Genomic DNA, 19,035 nt, shown 5'->3' with positions numbered 1-19,035 from the left:
TAGCCTAAGATTAGAAATATAAGGAGCCGCTGGCTTTCGGGGTCACACCAGTGCCAATCCTGTGCTTGTGTGACCCAAAGAGCCTGTGCCTCCTCAGATGTCACACTAAGGGCTCCACTCCTCTCAGCCTCATCCTAACCCTGAGTAAGAGCATGTGATAAGGGCTGGCCAGTGAGCTGCACCTGGAAGTGACCCTTAAGAGCCAGTACCAGGTGATCTCCATGCCCTTCTCCTTTGCCTCTGCAGCCGAGGAGGTCACTGGTTCCAGATGGTGGAGCTCAGTGGCTCCATGTTGCAGGGTCCTATGCTGGCCTACACAGACATGGAGCATGATCGGGAAATGAAGTTGTGTTCAGCCACACAACTGAGGCTTTTTTTTTTTTTTAATGTTGCTGCTGAAACAAGCCTAGTCTATTTTTATCCTCATTATTACCATCATCCCAATCAAAATAAATCGTTTTATTTTTTTCACTCTCCTCCTGAGAATTGAACCTAGGCAGAGTAAAGTTGAAATGTTAGCCTTGGCTCTTTCTAATTGTATTTTCTCTGAACTTCAGTTTCCTTGGTCAGTAAAATAGCACTAATAAGCCAAGGCTTGCAGGGGCTCTGAGTGGGGTCGGGGACAAGGGTTGGGGCTATTGGTGCTTTTTAGTCACCTGTAAATGGAAATGTCCTTCTTAAGCTTCTCGTGGGCAGGGAATATCTCTGTATCCCTTGCACAGTGTCTTGGCATGTTATGAATGTTTAATAGATGTTTATTGATGAAGTTAAAAAAGACTGATTTACTAGTTGTAGCAAGTTTTCTACAGAGTAAAAGCTACGAACCATCAGTCAACCAAGAAAACGGCCCAGATTTTCTCCTATGTCCCCCTGCAAATCTCTTATTCTTTCAGCCTGCATCAGCTGGGTTGTCAAGGTTACCTCTTATCATCTTTGGGACATTCTTAGATATTGACCCATATTGTGCCAAATTATACATGGGCCTGCATGTATGTTTGCCTTCCTTACTGTTCTGACGACTGCCCCTCTCCTTTCTCGTCTGTTCCCCTCACTCCGCTGTATTCAAATTCGTGAACAATTTTAAAGCTTGGCTCTTTACCAGAGAGAGATATCATTCTGTGCTATCCTGACTCAGTGGGATTTCAGTGGGTTTATATTCAAACCTTGAATAAACTGCAAAGTTCTTTTCTTAGCATTTAGGTGAGATTCCATCTTTTCCTTCTAAGTGAAGCAGACACAGCGTGGAGTTTCTTGCATAGTCCTGATGAGCTTCCTCAGTCTCTTAAGCTGTCATCATTATCACCGGCATTGTTTCAGCAATGTATTTATCTGGTCCTCTGGTACTGTGTCTGCTCTAAGTCTCCACATGCCTTGTGTCATTTATGCCCCACCACAACCTTGTGAAAGACATGCCTGTGTTAGTCCTGTTCTACAGATGAGAAAATTGAGGTTCAGAAAATAAGTAACTTAGATGTAGAGTAACTAAATACCAGAGCTAAGTTTAAACTCAGGTTCAATTTGACTCCAAATCTTGTGATCTTACCTTGCCATTGTACTGACTAAGCAAGAGATAAACATGAAGGGATCTCAAAGGTGGCCCAATTCCTTCCTGTTTCTTGAAGTTTTAAAGCATTTATTTGAAAAATGGTAGTGATACCTAATATTCTGAGAATTTCAGTAAGGATGGGAAATGAGGAAGAAAAATTGGTGACCCAGTCTGAAGAATTAGGCTTAAATAAAATATTACTTAGAAAAATAGCCCGTATTTCTTTATAACCTACATTTTTAAGAGAACAGGAAGGGGAGGAGATTTGGTGAAGTCATTTATTAAGAGAAAGTATTTTTTAAAAGCTATGTTTAAAGATGTACAAGAGCATTTTATAAATTATGAAAATTAGACCTTTTGACTCACATTATCCTGTATTTCCCAAGTCTGCCATTTACATTTTCTTTGTTTGTGGCATTTTCTGTATAAATTTATTTTTCATTTCTATGCTTAAAAGGTAACTTTGATGCTTCCTGTAACAGGGAAAGAATTTGGATGTTAAGCCTAGTTTCACAAGTCTATTTTGTGCCAATAAAGAAGGCAGGGAGCCACTGTGTAATTTGTGAGGCAATTTGCAGAAGGCTTCCTGTTAGTCTCCGGGCATCATTAAATAATAGCCATGTGCTGATTTGGCTACTTTCCATGCAAAGCCTGGAAGCCACACTATCAGCACTCACATCAGTTTGCAATGCCTGGTTGATTAGAATAGGTGTTAACACCAGCCCATAAAACCACCGCTACTGGATTTGTTGAAATGTCGAGTGATTCGCTGCTGAGAGAAAGAATTTAAGAAAGAGAAGCATGAATGAAAGCTGAAAAGAGGGCAGAGGGTAAAATAAAGAAAAAGGGATAAAAGAAAAGGAAAGAAATAGGAAAAAGATAAAGAAAGTTATTGAAATACAAAGGAAAAATTAAAAGGGGGAAGAAAGAATAGAAGGAAAAAAGAAGGGAATCAAAATATAGTAGATGGGTGAATAGATGGATAGATGAGAGGAAAGAGGGAGGAAGCAGGGAGAAGCGATGGCGGGAGAGAGGGAGGGAGGAAAGAAAATATAAATCCTCAGACTAAATTTATTTCAACCATGCAAAGAATCATAAATCCTAGGGATGAAAGAGAATACAAAGTTCCTTTAAAGCTCTGCTTTTGCAGGAGTTAAACCTGAAGCCCAGAAATATTGAGCAAATTACCTCAAGCTCACACAGCAAGTCCAACAGAATGAGAATCAGGTTCCAGCCCAGTCTCCTGACTTCCAGTCTAATATACCTTCTCATACACCTTTGCTTCACTGGAAACTTGCTATTGGTTTGAGTTGACTTCAAACAACTTCCAACATAAATGATATTATAGCCAAAAGCGGGCCTTTTGATACACCAGAAAATCCGACCCCAGGTGATTTTTTTAGGTTGTAACATATTGTCATAACAGAATTTGACCTATGATGTGTAAACATCAAAAGGCAAATGAGCTAACAGTTCCTCCCTACTTAAAAAAAAGTAAAAGGGAAAATTGTTTCCAAACTCTGATAGAAAAACGTATTTCAAAGAAAATGACTTAAGACAACTTAGGAAAAGGCCAGAGTCTTCAGTACTGTTTGGTAGAATTTTGATTTTGTGCCACAGATACTTGAGGAACATTGTGCTTTTTTCTATTGCTGTTTAGGGCCAGATAATCAAAGAGAAAGGGAAGCAGGAGGCGGATGTAATTGCAGTTGGCTTTTCATTTCAGTGAGCATGATTTCAGTTCAAGATATGACTTTTCTAAGAAGGGGAGGGAATAGTGAGTGGTTGAACATCAAAAGGAAAAATTGTGAACGACGGGAAAACCAAAGTATTTCTCCAAATGCCCTTAAATACAGAAAAGATCCCCTTTCATGTGAGGTAAATGTGCCCCTCATTCTTGCTGTCAGGAGGCAGGACTGAATGAGAACTGCCTATGACACTATATGATCCTCTAACAGAAGAAAATAAAAGCCCCTTTCCCCTACTTAATGGTTATTGCTTTAACTTTCTATTTTACTTCAGCAGTGGGGAGCTTGCTCCATCCTATTAATTTATTTTGAATGGCACTCTGCTATATTATCTTAGCTGTTTAAGATTTGTGCCAACAAGGTCAGAGTGTTTAGTTTCACTCATTCATTCAACAAATAGGTATTGAGCTAAGTGCCCACTGGGCACTGTTTTAGGTATTGAACATACAGCACAAACACCAGATTGGCACTCAAGTGGGTTGCTGGTAGGCAGAGATAAACCATAAGTAAATTGGTATGAACACATATGATGTGTTAGGAAGTAGTAAGTGCTGTAGTGCAAAATGAAACAAAGGGCTAGAGAGGGCAGGATTAGTGGAGGAGCCTTAATTTTAGGTAGGATGAGAAAGAGTCAAGGCAGGTGGTCTCTCTGATGAGAAAATGCTTGAGCAAAGACCTGAAAGAGACAAGGAGACACTAGCCCCCTGGTTCTAGTATCCATGGTGGACACCAAAATCCACAGATACTCTAGCCCCTTAGGTGAAATGATCAAATTGCAATCGGATATGGAACCCGTGGATACTGAGGGCTGACTTTGAGGCATTGTTCAGGAGAAGGGAGCGACCCTGCGGAGAGGCATTCAGGTTGCATGGCAGAAGCACTGTGAGTGAGCAGGGGAGTGCAGAGAGGTGGTACCCAGAGCTTGTAGGGCTGAGTACCCTTTAGGAGGACTTCAGCTCTGTGAGTTAGAAGAAAAGACAAGACACTGGGGATGCTTGAGCAGAGGGCATGATCCACGTTTTCACGCTGTCACACTGGCTACTGGGTGGAGAACAGCAGGAAAGGCAAGGGGAGAACCCCAAAAGGGACCAAGCCAGACCAGGCAGGAGGTGATGATTCATGTCATTGCAGTACTGGAAGTATGCAGCAGATCCTGATATACTGAGACCAGAAATGATATGACCTGTTAACAAATTATGTGTGAGTATGAAAGAAAGGGAGGATTTGGGATAACTCCAACATGGATCCGGCTATCTTCATTCCATTATATAGTCACATAAATCTTCAGTGTTCACCACAACCCACTTCTTCTCTACCTTCACCCACCCCAGGCCCAGATGTTAACACAAGTTGTCTGCCATTTGGACTTGTATAATCTATTCTGATTTTCCCTTTATATGAATTTAAAGAGTCCAAACTGAGTTTGAGACTGTAGTCATAACCAGATTTTTGTTGTATGTGTTTATTCTTCTTCTTCTGTGGTTTCCAGAATTTTATGTTTTCATGGCTTGATTGTATATGAGCTTTTGTTGTTATTTTTAAGCTAGAAAAGACCTGGGTTTGATCCCTGGGTTGGGAAGATCCCCTGGAGAAGGGATAGGCGACCCACTCCAGTATTCTTGCCTGGAAAAATTTCATGGACTGTATAGTCCATGGGGTCACAAAGAGTCGGACATGACTGAGCAACTTTCACTTTCACTTTAAACTAGAAAAGCATATACAGGAGAAAGGGAGAGAAGAAGGAAGGGAGGGAAGGAATGGTTGGATGGATGGGGAAAGAGATAAAGGGATAGTATAGCCACTATGGAGAACGATGTGGAGGTTCAGTAAAGAATCCACCTACAATGCAGGAGACCTGGGTTCAATCCCTGGGTTGAGAAGATCCCCTGAAGAAGGGAAAAGCTACCAACTCCAGTATTCTGGCCTGGAGAATTCCATGGAGTCCATGGAGTCACAAAGAGTTGGACATGATGGAGTGACGTTCACTTTCACTAAAAAACTAAACATGGGGCTTCCCTAGTGGCTCAGTGGTAAAGAATCCGTCTGCCAATGCAGGCGACCTGGATTCAATCCCTGGTCCAGGAATATCGTACTTGCTGCAGGGCAATGAAACCTGTGCTCTAAAGCCCAGAAGCTGCAGCTACTGAAGCCCACCTGTTCGCGAGTCCACGCTCCACAGTGGGAGAAGCCGCTGCATGGAAACATCTATCCAGCGCAACTAGAGGGTAGCCCCCGCTTGCCACAGCTAGAGAGAGCCCATGCAGCAGTGAAGACCTAGCACAGCCCAAAATAAATTCAATAAATAAATAAAATTATTTTTAAAAAACTAAGTAAACAGTTACCAAACAACCCAGAAATCCCACTCCTGAGCATACATCCAGAGAAAACCATAATTCAAAATGATATATGCACCCTGATGTTCACTGAAGCACTGTTCACAATAACCAAGACATGGAAACAACCTTAATGTCCAACAACAGAGAAATGGATCCAGAAGATGTGGTGTGTGTGTATATATATGTAGTGGGATACTACTCAGCCATAAAAATGATGAAATCATGCAATTTGCAACAGCATGGATGGGCCTTAGAGATTATTATACTAAGTGAGGGAAGCCAGGCAGAGAAGGACAAATGTCATATGCTATCACTTATATGTTGAATCTAAAAAATGATACAAATGAACTTATTTACAAAACAGAAATAGACCCACAGACATAGAAAACAAATTTATAGTTACTAAAGGGGAAAGTGGGGGGACTCTAAGGTAGGAGGTTGGAATTAGCATATGCACACTATTATGTATAAAATAGATAACCAACAAAGACTTACTATATAGCACAGGGAACCAGAGTCAGTACCTTATAATAACCCATAAGGGAATATAATCTGAAAAAGAAAAAAAAATACACATATATATATATATTTGTGATATACCTGAAACAAACATCACATTGTAAATCAACTATACTTGGATTTAAAAAAAAAATAAAGAGATAAAGGGAAAGAGCTGAAGGGGGTAGGAGAGAGAAAGAGAGGAAGAGAGACAATATGAAATGGCCAAATAATAAATAGGTAAGTTGAGTTGGAAAGTAAAGAAGTAAATGCAAGGAGACATCCATTGGGCAGAAAGAGTGGAAGAATGTGATGGCGCAGGATAGATTCATCATTCCTCTTGGAACTATCAAAAATACTAAGATACTCACTGCCAGTGCAGCAGGATTGTGTCCCTAAGCTGATGATTAATAGAACTTAAGGTAATGGTTCACATGAACTTATTTTGAGGCAAAGCATAAAAAAAGAGAGAACAAAATTTAAAAGACTAAGAGGAATACCTGAGTTCAGTATATGCTAATTCAGGAAAATGTTTTTATAATTTCAAGAAGGAGAACAGCATTTTAAATGTTCTAAAAAGATAGCAAGATAGGATAAATAGTAGCGCCAGGCTGATGATTTTGTATGTCTTAAGTTTATCACATTGAAACCAGATATACTAATATTTATATATTCATGTTCCATATCCTTGTATGATAGCTTTTAAGAATGTATATAGTAGAAAAGCAGAAAAGTAACAAGTGAAGGAATCACAGCAAAGAGAAAATATTGAGAAGAAAATAAAGCCAAAGATAAAATTGATGAACAATCACTAATCTCCCTATGAAAAAGAAAAAAGAAATGCAAAGATGAAGTTCACAGAGTCTTTAGAGATAGGCAGTAAGTCTGATTTTGAGCTCCCTACCAACCAAAGCAAAGAGGAAAATATGCATGAAAACCTACAGTTTCTACAAGATTAAAACAAACCAGCACTACTGCAGAACTTAAGACTAAAATCTGAAGAAACTGTGTTCTGAGGAGCCAGACAATATGGATCAAGACCTTGACAATATTCTTTCAACAAATACAATAACTCATTTTATAGAACCAGTTTCTTCTTAGGCTCTTAGTAAGTTGTTCATCTTTTATACTTCTTAAGGAAAACATCTTAATTCTGATAACTTTCATTTCATATCATTTTTTTAGAACAATTTCAAATGTACCATAAAATAATCCTTGACATTATGGTAACCATTGGAGCTGGCTGTTTTGTATCGACCAGGAAATGAGATAAAAGGGCAGCAGTTTCTGGGTATAATTTCTGCAGAAATTTTATGTAAAACAGCATTTCTGAAGCTTCCGCCATTTGACCTGTGTCAAGCAAGTTTTCTGGAAACAAATCCATTTGACAGATTCTGCTATGATTAGGACTGAATGAAAACCTCCAGATTGGGACTAAAGCCAGGACTGTTGGTCCCACTGTGGGTGTTCTTGGGCTGGGACAGTTTTGGAGGTCACCCTCATTAGTATCAATATGGCCACCTAATTGGTCCCTCATTTGTTCAACCATTACAAGTGTGCTTGAAACTGAGCTCATTTACAACCTAAATGTGTGTGGGGGACAGCAGGCAGAGCACAGTGCTAATTTGGGTATTGTGTTTTAGGGGCAACAAATGGTATGTTAATATTTTATTCATCTTCAAATGAACTATAAATTGTACATCCTCGTATAGCTCCTCCTCAGGCAAATGAGGAAGTCTTGGTCGTTAAAATGAATGTACAAAAATCAAAATGACAATTATTTTCCTGCAAGATATCATTTATTTCCACTGGATGGGCAGTATGTGTGGGGGGTTGCTCTCAGTCCCTGCAAAAGTCGCCTCTCCCTCTGCTCTTGCTCCCTCTTCCCCTCTTTCTTGTGCCTGTGCAGACATCTGAGTTGCCCACGAAATCACTTTCACTTCTGCTGGGGAAATTACAGCGTGCTTCTTTAGAGGGTAGAGAAAAAGGAGAAAACTTAGATCTTCTGACACCAAATCACTGGACTTTGAAAGGTCAGTAATCTGTCAAGACCAACAAAACCATAAAATGCCCACGTGTATCAAAGAAGCACCGAGGCATGAGTAGGGAAGGAGTCAAGAGAGTCAGAAGAGGAAGAGAAGAAGGAAAGACTAAGAGGTGATGACAAGCCAGCAGTGTGGCATGAGGATCCATGCACTCATCTATTCCAGAAATCCTTGTTAAACATCAGGAAGTGCCTGGCACCAGATTTCACATATATATTAGTTTCCACTAGGGTGTGACTCTGGGAATATCTGCTGAATCAGTAGCTCTGAACTGAACCAGAAAAGTCACCCAAATTAAGAGAGTAATGGTATCAGTCAGAGTCACTCCAGAAAAACTTATAGCCGAGAAGAATCCTCTGATGTGAATTTTTCTCCTCTTGTGAAATTCCTTGCTTCATGTTCAAAGCAAAGACCACATGGAAAGTCATGATTTGTCCATCAAGGGCTGTGCAGTTGTCTTCCTCTAGAAAAAGAATCTGCGTCACCTCTAAGCTAGACTTTGTTCTTCTGCTATTTCAGAGCATTAGTTCAGAAAGGGGCCAGCTTCTGTGAGCAGGGCTGCAGAAGAAGGTGTAATTGATGTCCTACAGATCCTAACTTGGATAAGCACTTAGTGAATGCCTACTTTGTGCAAGAATGGACAGAAAGCACAGTCCCTACCCTCCTGGGACTTTCTTTGCAACTTCACGAGGAGAAATTTCTCATGGCTCCTTCCCTCTCACAAGAGAGAAGGCTTCTCAGAACCTGCCCCAGTCAAGTGTCAGGGAAGAAAGGTAGGTAGTCTTTTCATTCCCATTCCACAGCTGGCTAAAGTGAGTTCTAACAAAGTCAGGTTACTTACTAAAAGTCACCCAGAGGTTAGAGCTTCAGAAAAAAATGATCACAAGACTGATGTCATGTGCTGGGTAGTTTAAACTAAAAAGGAAGAAAATATTCTTATCTAAAAAAGAAATGGGTTGCTCTGAGTTTCTCAGCTTCATTTATTCAGCAAGTAGGTGCCAGGTACTATTCTAGCACTGGGAGATAGAGCAAAACTCACACGGTGCTAGATAAGAGAGCCAGACAAAACATTTAAAAAGTATTTCATGTGTCAGATGAAAAATACTATGAAGAAAGCAAAAACACTGGGGATAGAGCGTGCTGGGAGGAGGCTGTGTATAGAGAGTAGCGCCTGGTGCTTCTCTGAGGAGGTGACATTTGAACAGAGATCTCATGAAAGGGAAGGAGTTCATTATGTGGTATCTGGGGGACTCAGCAGGGGAAGAGCAAGCGGAAAGGAAGGTGTCTGTCAAGGCTGAGGAGCGGCACGCAGGAGCACAGAGACCTTGGGGCGGTGGGGAGATGCAGCCAACGCGGCACCCAGGCACACTCTGGCTTTGATGCTGAGTGGGGTGGGGAGCCATTGAAAGTACTAAGCCAAGGAGGACTTGCCACGACCTGGGCTAGTTTACCAGGATCCCTCTGGCTGGTGTGTGCACAGACTGTAGTGAGGCAAGTGTGAAGCCGGGAGGTAGCCAGGAAGCTGATGCTGACGTTGATCCTGTAAAGGAAAGACAGTGAAGACCCAGGTGAAGGTGGAACAGAGGGGCTGGTGAAGGTGGTCATTTCACCGTGGATTCCCATCGTGAAGTCTGTAGAACTGGCTGGAGGGTGGGATATGGGGTGTGAGAGAAAAAGAGGCTTACAGATCAGAAAGATGAGCTGTTAATCCCTTACAGCTTCATATTCCATGATACCCATCAGGGCCAAGGAAAACACCCTTCTCTTGGATGCTGGGCTTTTTGGCCTAACAAGATGACTGTCTGTTTAGTCCTGGTTCCACCCATTACTAGGTGAGAGACTAGGGCACATGAAGGACCCTCTCTGCTCCTCAGTATCTTGGCTGAGAATTAAGGATGGTCATTTCTGCTCTCCCTACTGCAAAAGGAGTCGTTGAACAAAACTAGAGTTTAGGCAGCTCAGGTTTAGGGATGATTACTTCCATCGTTAGCACCTTCAGAGTAAATTTTATGAGTCAGCTGAGTTACCTTTGGGGTATCATTAATAGATTCCAGGAAGCTCCCCGGCCCAGAAGACTCCTTCTAACTGCCTCTTGGGACGAAATAATTTCACAATTAGCCTGATTCTTCCCTGTTCAGGCATCATGGACCCCAGACATCCTCCTTTAAAACAAACTCTTGAGCTACCATCAGTCATTTGCCATTTTAGGTGAATTCACATCACGTCTCTGCCATGATAGCTGGCTTAAGTTTGAATGGGAGGAAGGAAAGAATAAATATGGGGCAGAGATGTGACAGCTGAGGGGTTGCTGAGTATACTGTGGGCAGATTGAGAAGATCCCTGTAGGGAGAACCTCTGAAAATAAACTCTGTTAATGATGAAATATCCAGACTTGCCTCACATCATAGTGTTTGTCTCATCTAATAAAAAATAAAGTCCTACAAGGGCACCTCCTTGGAAGAGTTATAACAAGTAGCCATGGAAGCCAAATTGCTTTAGGAAAATGTTGAATTTGTGGAGAATAACATGCTATTTGTTAAAGAATCTGCCTGCAATGCAGGAGACCCTGGTTTGATTCCTGGGTTGGGAAGATCCACTGGAGAAAGGATAGGCTACCCACTCCAGTACTCTTGGGCTTCCCTTGTGCCTCAGCTGGTGAAGAATCTGCTTGCAATGCGGGAGACCTGGGTTTGATCCCTCAGGTTGGGAAGATCCCCTGGAGAAGGGAAAGGCTACCCACTCCGGTATTCTGCCTAGAGAATTCCGTGGACTGTATAGTCCATGGGGTCGCAAAGAGTCAGACACGACTGAGCCACTTTCCCCTCTTTCTCTTTCTCTTTCACTTTCAACATGCCTCAGTGGCCCCTTTGGCTTGCTTTGTTTAAATAAACTTGCCCCAAGCATCTCACAGTTCTCTAATTATGAATATCCCTGCTTTACCTCAGCCTTTTAAAGAGCTCTTTCCCTCTAAATATTTCTGGAATTGCCAAGTGTACTGAAATGTGACCAGAAATAATTTGGTTGAGGGTCCCCATCATGGCGGGAATCCATGGATGCAGGCTTCAGTGCTTCCACACAGATTCCCCCTCAGGACTAGAAATCTGTCCCCAGCCCCATGGCTGTCACAGAGACCGCTGCCTGCAATCCTGGTAAATTTGAAATACTTGCCAGTTCCCTAAACTGGAAGCAATGGTCACCTGCCCACTCAGCAAAGTGAGAGGAGGACACACGGGGTGACATTCGGCTAGAAGTTCCACAGCAAATTTGCTCAGCCTCAGCTGTCATAGTGGCCCATGGCAGGGCTTCCTCCCTGGAGGGGCGGGGAGCCAAGCAGGGCACTTCTCAGCCCACACCCTGACAGTTCTCCCTATGCTCTGTGTCTCCAAGGTTGAAACCCTGCTGTCACCTCTGAGGCCACTGTCACCTCCTCAGGGAGAATCGTCTCTGCCCAAGCCAAGATAAGTGAGATTCAAAGGCAGAGCATGTCCTGGCTGTGGTACACTCATCTAGGGGCTCCCCTGCAAAGTTGCTTGAGTGCCAATGTGTTCCTACCATTACAGGGTATCATTCCTCCAAATGATAGAGAAACACTATGACATGAGGCAAATCTGGATAGTATTTTACCCACAGTCCCTTTCACCAAGGCTGCAGATAGGCCTCAGGCGGCCTAGGTCAGGACAAGTTCTGGGCTCAGTGGAGAGACTAACTGTAATCCCCACTCTCCACACCTCTCAACCTTTACTCCTGGAACTGCAGTGCCGGTTTCATTCTTCTCTGGAGGCACCTGTTCCTCCACATCAGTCCTCCACCCGGGAGCACCTCATTTTGCAGAAGTCAGTTTGCAGTTGCGTTGGTAAGCAAGATTCCAGTCTTTTCTCTGGACATTCCTAAGCCCTCCTGTTGAACATCAGTAGAAACAGATGAAGGTGTTGGGGGAGAGAGTGGACTAACTCCCTCTGAGAAGCTCCAGGGCCACAGTTCATGTCTGGTCCTGGATTATTGTTGTTCAGTTGCTAAATCGTGTCCAGCTCTTTGCGACCCCATGGATTGCAGCATACCAGGCTTCGCTTCCTTCACTGTCTCCTGGAGTTTGCTCAAACTCATGCCCATTGAGTTGGTGATGCTATCTAATCATCTCATCCTCTCACCCCCTTCTCTTTTTGCCTTCAACCTTTCCCAGCATCAGGGTTTTTTTCCAGTGAGTCAGCTCTTTGCATCAGATGGCCATGTCTGGTCTTGGATACTGTGGTCCTAAACTATGTCTGAATCTTTTCCCTCTTCTCCTCTGAAAAGACACCAAGCACTACATCCCATGAAGACGCAAAAACTAAAACCTCCTCTCTTCTCCCCACATCTCTGCTCAAGGAACACTGTACATGATTGAATTCAAAACACACTTAGCTGTTACTAATGGTCAAGTGGAAGTTCCTAACTGGAAGTCAGAATTATTTACAAGTTCAAAATGGGGATGTGTTTTTAGTGGTTGCATGTAAATGTTCAACAGCACTAAACAGGATGGGACCTGGCGTCCAGTGGTTGAGACTCTGCGCTCCCACTGCAGAGGGTGTGGGTTTGATACCTGGTCAGAGAACTAAGATCCGATACACAGAGTAGCCAAAAAAAAAAAAAGAATTTAGAAAACATTTGTAGTAGAATAAAAATGAAAAGGTAATTTACCAGAATTTGTTGCATGCAGCTGAAGCTGCTTGATGCAACTGAATAGAGTGTGGAGTCTTAAATAAGACATGAAAAAATGAACACTAGCATAAAATTGTGCAAAATTTGAATAAAATCTGCACTTTAGTTAATAATACTGTATCATGTTTTCATTTCTTGTGTGTTTTTAACAACATAGTGGTCATGATTTTTGATGGCATCATCCAACCTTGTGGATGGAACATTATTTATTTAACCATTCTCCCATTGGTTGAGATGAGGTAGGATGTATTGTTAGGAATGGAACTTCCGAGGATAGATATTTGCCATCTGGGAGTATAATGCCATGCAGACGGCCAGTTGCGATGTGGTACCGGGTTCTAGATGGGTGACTGGCCTGGAGAATGAGCAGCTACACGTGGTTCGGCTTCAGGTTTTGTTGCTGATCGGAGGAATCCATTACCCAGTTCCTAATGTTCTTCTCCCTTAAGTCAGGTGCATAACCTTGTCAAATCACAACTTACCTGCCTTGGTTCCCTTTTTCAGAAAACAAGGATAATCTCATCAGTTTTGTAAACTATAAACTATTGCACAAGGGTAAGGTATTAGTTTAACTATGTAAGGTGCTTATAGGGCTAAGGGAATTCATCAGTGTTCTGCATCAGAGTTTGGTTTTGACTTCTGGATCCATCATCCATTACTTATTATGATATAACTTAGGCAAGTTACTTAACTTCTCTTTTCCTCCATTTCCTCACCTATCAGATGAATGCAAAGCACCTTATAGGTGAGCATTAGGTAAGATCATGCTTTTAAAGTATGTAGCAAGTTACTATTATCATTGTTGCTTATTATTAAGCAATGAATTTAGACTCAGTGTGTTTGAAGCTCTTTGGAAGTCACTGGCTCTCTGTTGAATGTTCTTAAAGCACTGACAATGTGAGTACATCCATATCATGTAATTACAAATGTTATCAGAATACAAAGGGAACTTTATTCAAAAAGCTTAAGCAAATTAGTAAAGCCAGTGTTTTTCAAAAGGTGTGCCTGTAAGATATCAGTTCTGCAGGGACCTGATGGGAAACAGTGTGGTAATCAGAATGGAAAGGGCAATTGGGAATTTCAAGACCACCACCGCCCACCCACCCATCCACCCCTAGCCAAAAAGTTGTTTGCCATCATCAGTTCAAAACTGTTAGCTGATGAGCAAAACCATTTCTCCATGGACCCAAAAGTGGACCTTATTCCCAGGTCCATGCAGTCAGGTGTTCCCTTGTGACCTTGTAGGCATTTTAGTCTCTGTCTGAAGCACCCACCTCCGCCCCTGCTGCATGAGAGCAGCCCTCAGCAGGATGCAAACAAATGTGTGTGGTTGTGTCCCCTACAGCCTTCCAGAAACAAATGTGTGTGGTTGTGTCCCCTACAGCCTTCCAGAAACAAATGCGTGTGGTTGTGTCCCCTATAGCCTTCCAGAAACAAATGCATGTGGTGGTGTCCCCTACAGCCTTCCAGAAACAAATGCGTGTGGTGGTGTCCCCTACAGCCTTCCAGAAACAAATGTGTGTGGTGGTGTCCCCATACAACCTTCCAGAACTTCGCTGTAGTTTGTCAGCCCCTGGACTGGAGAACAGCAAGTGAGGAAGAGTTGTACCACAGGGTGGGAAAGGCAGAAATTGCCAACAGGAAGGATCTTGTGTACCCTAGCATTAAGTTTGCTTTTTACCCAAAGAGTAGAAGGGAAGCCTTCGTAGAGTTTTGGAAAGAATATGACGTGGTATATATAAGCCCTGCCCTCAGCTGACCAGTATTTCAGCTTTCAATCGTATGAATCACTGGTCCCACCTGGTTAGTTTCTCTGTAGAGTCTCCTCCTATGGAAATTCACTCCTGATTGAGATGGTATCTTTAGGGTACAACCAGCAGCTAAACCCAAGGCTCCTCATGAGGCAGCACTGATAACCCTGGTGAATTTGCTGTGGCTTTTAGCACTAATCCAGGATCAGAACCTTGAATCTGTCAGCCCACATCTCTTCTCCCTGTCAGACTTACACTGAGTTAAAGTGATCGACATATGAAGTCAGAAGCTCATCATAGTAACTGTCAATGAGAAACATAATTGCCACATCTGAGCTGTCTCCACTGATATACTTACATTGGAATAACATAACAATAATTATGATGGCTGTCATTTATTCACAGTGTGCTGAGCGTGTCACTCAGCATGATAACCTTGTTTAGTCCTCACCACAAGCCTATCAAGTCGGAACTGTGGTTAGGCCCCTTTTACAGAGAAAGTCAGAGGTTATATAACTTGTAATGTGCCAAATCTAGTGGGCAGTAGAGCCGGGAACTGAACCACGTGGTGTAAACCACAGTCGGGGCTCCTAACTGCTACACCATAGTGTCCCATAGAAGGCAAATATGCTCAGAAGGCTGCTAGTAGACATTAAATCCATAGAGAAAGGAAAGCAGGGAATCCAATTTTCAGGTGCATCCGTTTCACAGAAGAGTGATATCACCAGCAGATCCTCAGCTCACAAAGTCCTTTGGTTACAACCCTCCATCCAACTCCACACTGGCTGTGGCCTTGCCACTCAAAAGGAAATTCCCAAATCCTGTTATCCCCTAGATGGGGCCCGAGAAAGCACTACTGAGTTTTACCAACACTTTTCCCTCTGCCTCTGGTTTTATCTGCCATTCTTTCCCTTTAGATGACTGCATCTATTTCATGTAAATTTCATAGTCAAACTATGAGGGGTAATTCCTTCCACCCCACCCCACCATCAGGGCAGTCCCCAAATATGATTAATCATCCCTATCTAGTAATATGCAAAGTGCTTCAGAATCTCTATTTGTATCCTCACTTAAAAAAAATTTTTTTTTAAGGAAAGAAAAGAAATAAGCCATGTCTGGAGTGGAATGGTCAATAAAAACACAGTATGTCCCATTAAATAATGAAAATCCTTAACTCCAGCAGTGTAGACTAGGGCTCTTCCTCAAGGGTTAGGCATGTTCACTGGGGAGAGTGTCTCAACTTTTGAACTCCTTCAAAGAAAGCAGAAATGAATATACCTGCTTTGGTAAACAAGACTGGGTCCCTATGATTTTATGAATTGCATCCCCAAGAACAAGTCAGATCCTACATCCACTAACATACATGCTCCTCCATCCAAAGAGCAAGCAAGGTACTATTGGTGGAGTCTTCACAGTGAACCAAGCTGAGGGGAGGCAGTAATCACAGGAACCCCACAGGTTAGCCTCAGATACACAGCCATTCAGTACCCTCCAAGAGCTTGACATCTCTAAGAATAACTCGTCCCTTTAAGACAGTATTTGACCCATGAATTAGTGTACCATAGAGAAGGCAATGGCAACCCACTCCAGTTCTCTTGCCTGGAAAATCCCATGGACGGAGGAGCCTGGTGGGCTGCAGTCCATGGGGTCACTAAGAGTCGAACACGACTGAGCGACTTCACTGTCACTTTTCACTTTCATGCATTGGAGAAGGAAATGTCAATCCACTCCAGTGTTCTTGCCTGGAGAATCCCAGGGACAGGGGAGCCTGGTGGGCTGCGGTCTCTGGGGTGCCACAGAGTCAGACAGAAGCGACTTAACAGCAGCAGCAAAGTTCTAATAGAATTTTTTTTTTCAAAGTGCTGTTTTAATGAACAGTTGAATTATCATGTAGGAGTTTAAAAATTAGTCAGAAGAGTCTTAACAATCAAGTCCTTTAAACTCTGACCTCCCTTGCTCACTTGACTAGTCTTGGTAACAATCTAAAGGAACTTCTCACCTAGTATGGGACACATGTATTCTTACAAAACAAATATTATTGGAATAACTCTTCTGCTTTATTATTTTAGCTGATTTGTATAATGTATCAACATTCCAAAGAAAATAGAAAGCATATGTTGTTGGTTTCTAATAATTTTTTCTTTTTTATTATTACTGTTGACATAATTCACATACTGTAAACCACCACTTTTTAAAGTACAAGTCAATGAGTTCCAGTATATTCATAGTTTTGTACAACCAGCCCCACTATCTATTGCCAGAGCATTTCCATCAGCTCAGCAATAAAACCTGTACCCATTAACTGCTGCTGCTGCTGCTAAGTCACTTTAGTCGTGTCCGACTCTGTGCGACCCCATAGACGGCAGCCCACCAGGCTCCCCTGTCCCTGGGATTCTCCAGGCAAGAACACTGGAGTGGGTTGCCATTTCCTTCTCCAATGCATGAAAGTGAAAAGCGAAAGTGAAGTCGCTCAGTCATGTCCGCTTAGCGACCCCGTGGACTGCAGCCTACCAGGCTCCTCCATCCATGGGATTTTCCAGGCAAGAGTACTGGAGTGGGGTGCCATTGCCTTCTCCAGTACCTATTAACATCACTCCCAATTCCCTTCTTCCTAACTCACCTGGCAACCACTAATCAACCTTCTTTCTCAATGGACCTGCCTATTCTGGATATTTAATATAAGTGGAATCATATAATATGTAGCCTTTTATGTCTGTCTTCTTTCAATTAACATAGTATATTAAAGATTCATCCATCGTATAGTATTTATCAAGCAGTAGTATATTCCCTTTTATCACTAAATAAACTTCTGTTGAATGGATATACTACATTTTGTTTATCTATTCATCAGTTGATGGACATTTGGGTTATTTACACTTTTTGGCTATTATGAATAAGTCTGTTCTGAATAGCCATGTGTAAGCTTTTGTGTGAACATATGTCTTTATTTCTACCTAGAAGTAGAATTGCTGAGTTATAGGGCAGCTCTATGTTTAACTTTTAAGGAACTGCCACAGTGGGTGAACCATTTTATAATCCCATCAGCAAAGTTTGAGAGTTCCAGTTTCTCCACATCCTTACCAGCACTTATTATTTTCCTTTATTTCCTCTTAATTCTAGCTATCCTAGTGGGTTTGAAGTGATACGTCTTGTGTTTTTTATTTGCATTTCCCTAGTGACTAATGATAGTGAGCATCTTAATATGTGTTGATTGGCCATTTGTCTGTCTGCTTCTATCCAATTCATTGGGCTATTTTTAACATAAAATTGTCTTTTTATTGTGCTGCTGTCCTGTCATGTCCAACTCTTGGTGACCCCACGGACTGTAGCCTGCCAGTCTCCTCTGTCCGTGGCATTTTTCAGGCAAGAATACTGTAGTGGGTTGCCATCGCCTTCTCCAGGAGATCTTCCCGACCAAGGAGTAAGCCCGCATCTCCTGCACTGGCAGGAGAATTCTTGACCACTTTACCACCTTTACTACTGAACTGAAGACACATGATTTTCAAATATTTCTTTCATTTTTGTGAGTTGTCCTTTCATTTTCTTCATTATGTTCTTCAAAGCAGAAAAAAAAATTTCTGTTTTGATGGGGTCCAGGTTATCGATTTTTTTCCCTATTTGTTTACGCTTTGGTGTCATATCCAAGAAACCATTGCCTCATCCAAGGTTATGGAGATTTACACTTGTGTTTTCCTCTAAGAGTTTTATGGTTTTAGCTCATACAGCTAATTTTTGTTCTGTTTTGGGTTAATTTTTGTATATGATATGAAGTAAGGATCCAACTTTATTCTTCTATACTATATATGGCTATCCATATATAGAAGTATATGTATCCGTATATAGAAGGATAGAAGAATAAAGTTGGATCCTTACTTCATATCATATACAAAATCAACCCAAAATGGAACAAAAATTGGCTGTATGAGCTCCCATTGGAAGGACTGATGCTAAAGCTGAAACTCCAATACTTTGGCCACCTCATGCAAAGAGTTGTCTCACTGGAAAAGACCCTGATGCTGGGAGGGATTGGGAGCAGGAGGAGAAGGGGATGACAGAGGATGAGATGGCTGGATGGCATCACTGACTCGATGGACATGAGTCTGAGTAAACTCTGGGAGTTGGTGATGGACAGGGAGGCCTGGTGAGCTGCAATTCATGGGGTTGCAAAGAGTCAGACACGACTGAGCGACTGAACTGAACTGATATATGGCTATCCAGTTGTCCCAGCACCACTTGTTGAAAAGATTATTCTTTCTTTATTGAACAGTCTTGACATTCTTGGCAAAAATCAGTTGTTCATGGACATATAGCTTCCTGGATTCTCAGTTCTATTATTCCACTGATCCAACTATCTCTCCTTATGCCAGTCCACACTATCTTGATTACTGTGACCTTGTAGGAGGTTCTGAGTTC

Source organism: Capricornis sumatraensis, chromosome 9 (assembly GCF_032405125.1).
Source record: "Capricornis sumatraensis isolate serow.1 chromosome 9, serow.2, whole genome shotgun sequence".
Taxonomy (NCBI): Eukaryota; Metazoa; Chordata; class Mammalia; order Artiodactyla; family Bovidae; genus Capricornis; species Capricornis sumatraensis.
The sequence above is the reverse complement of the archived record's forward strand: the minus strand, read 5'-3'. Positions refer to the sequence as shown.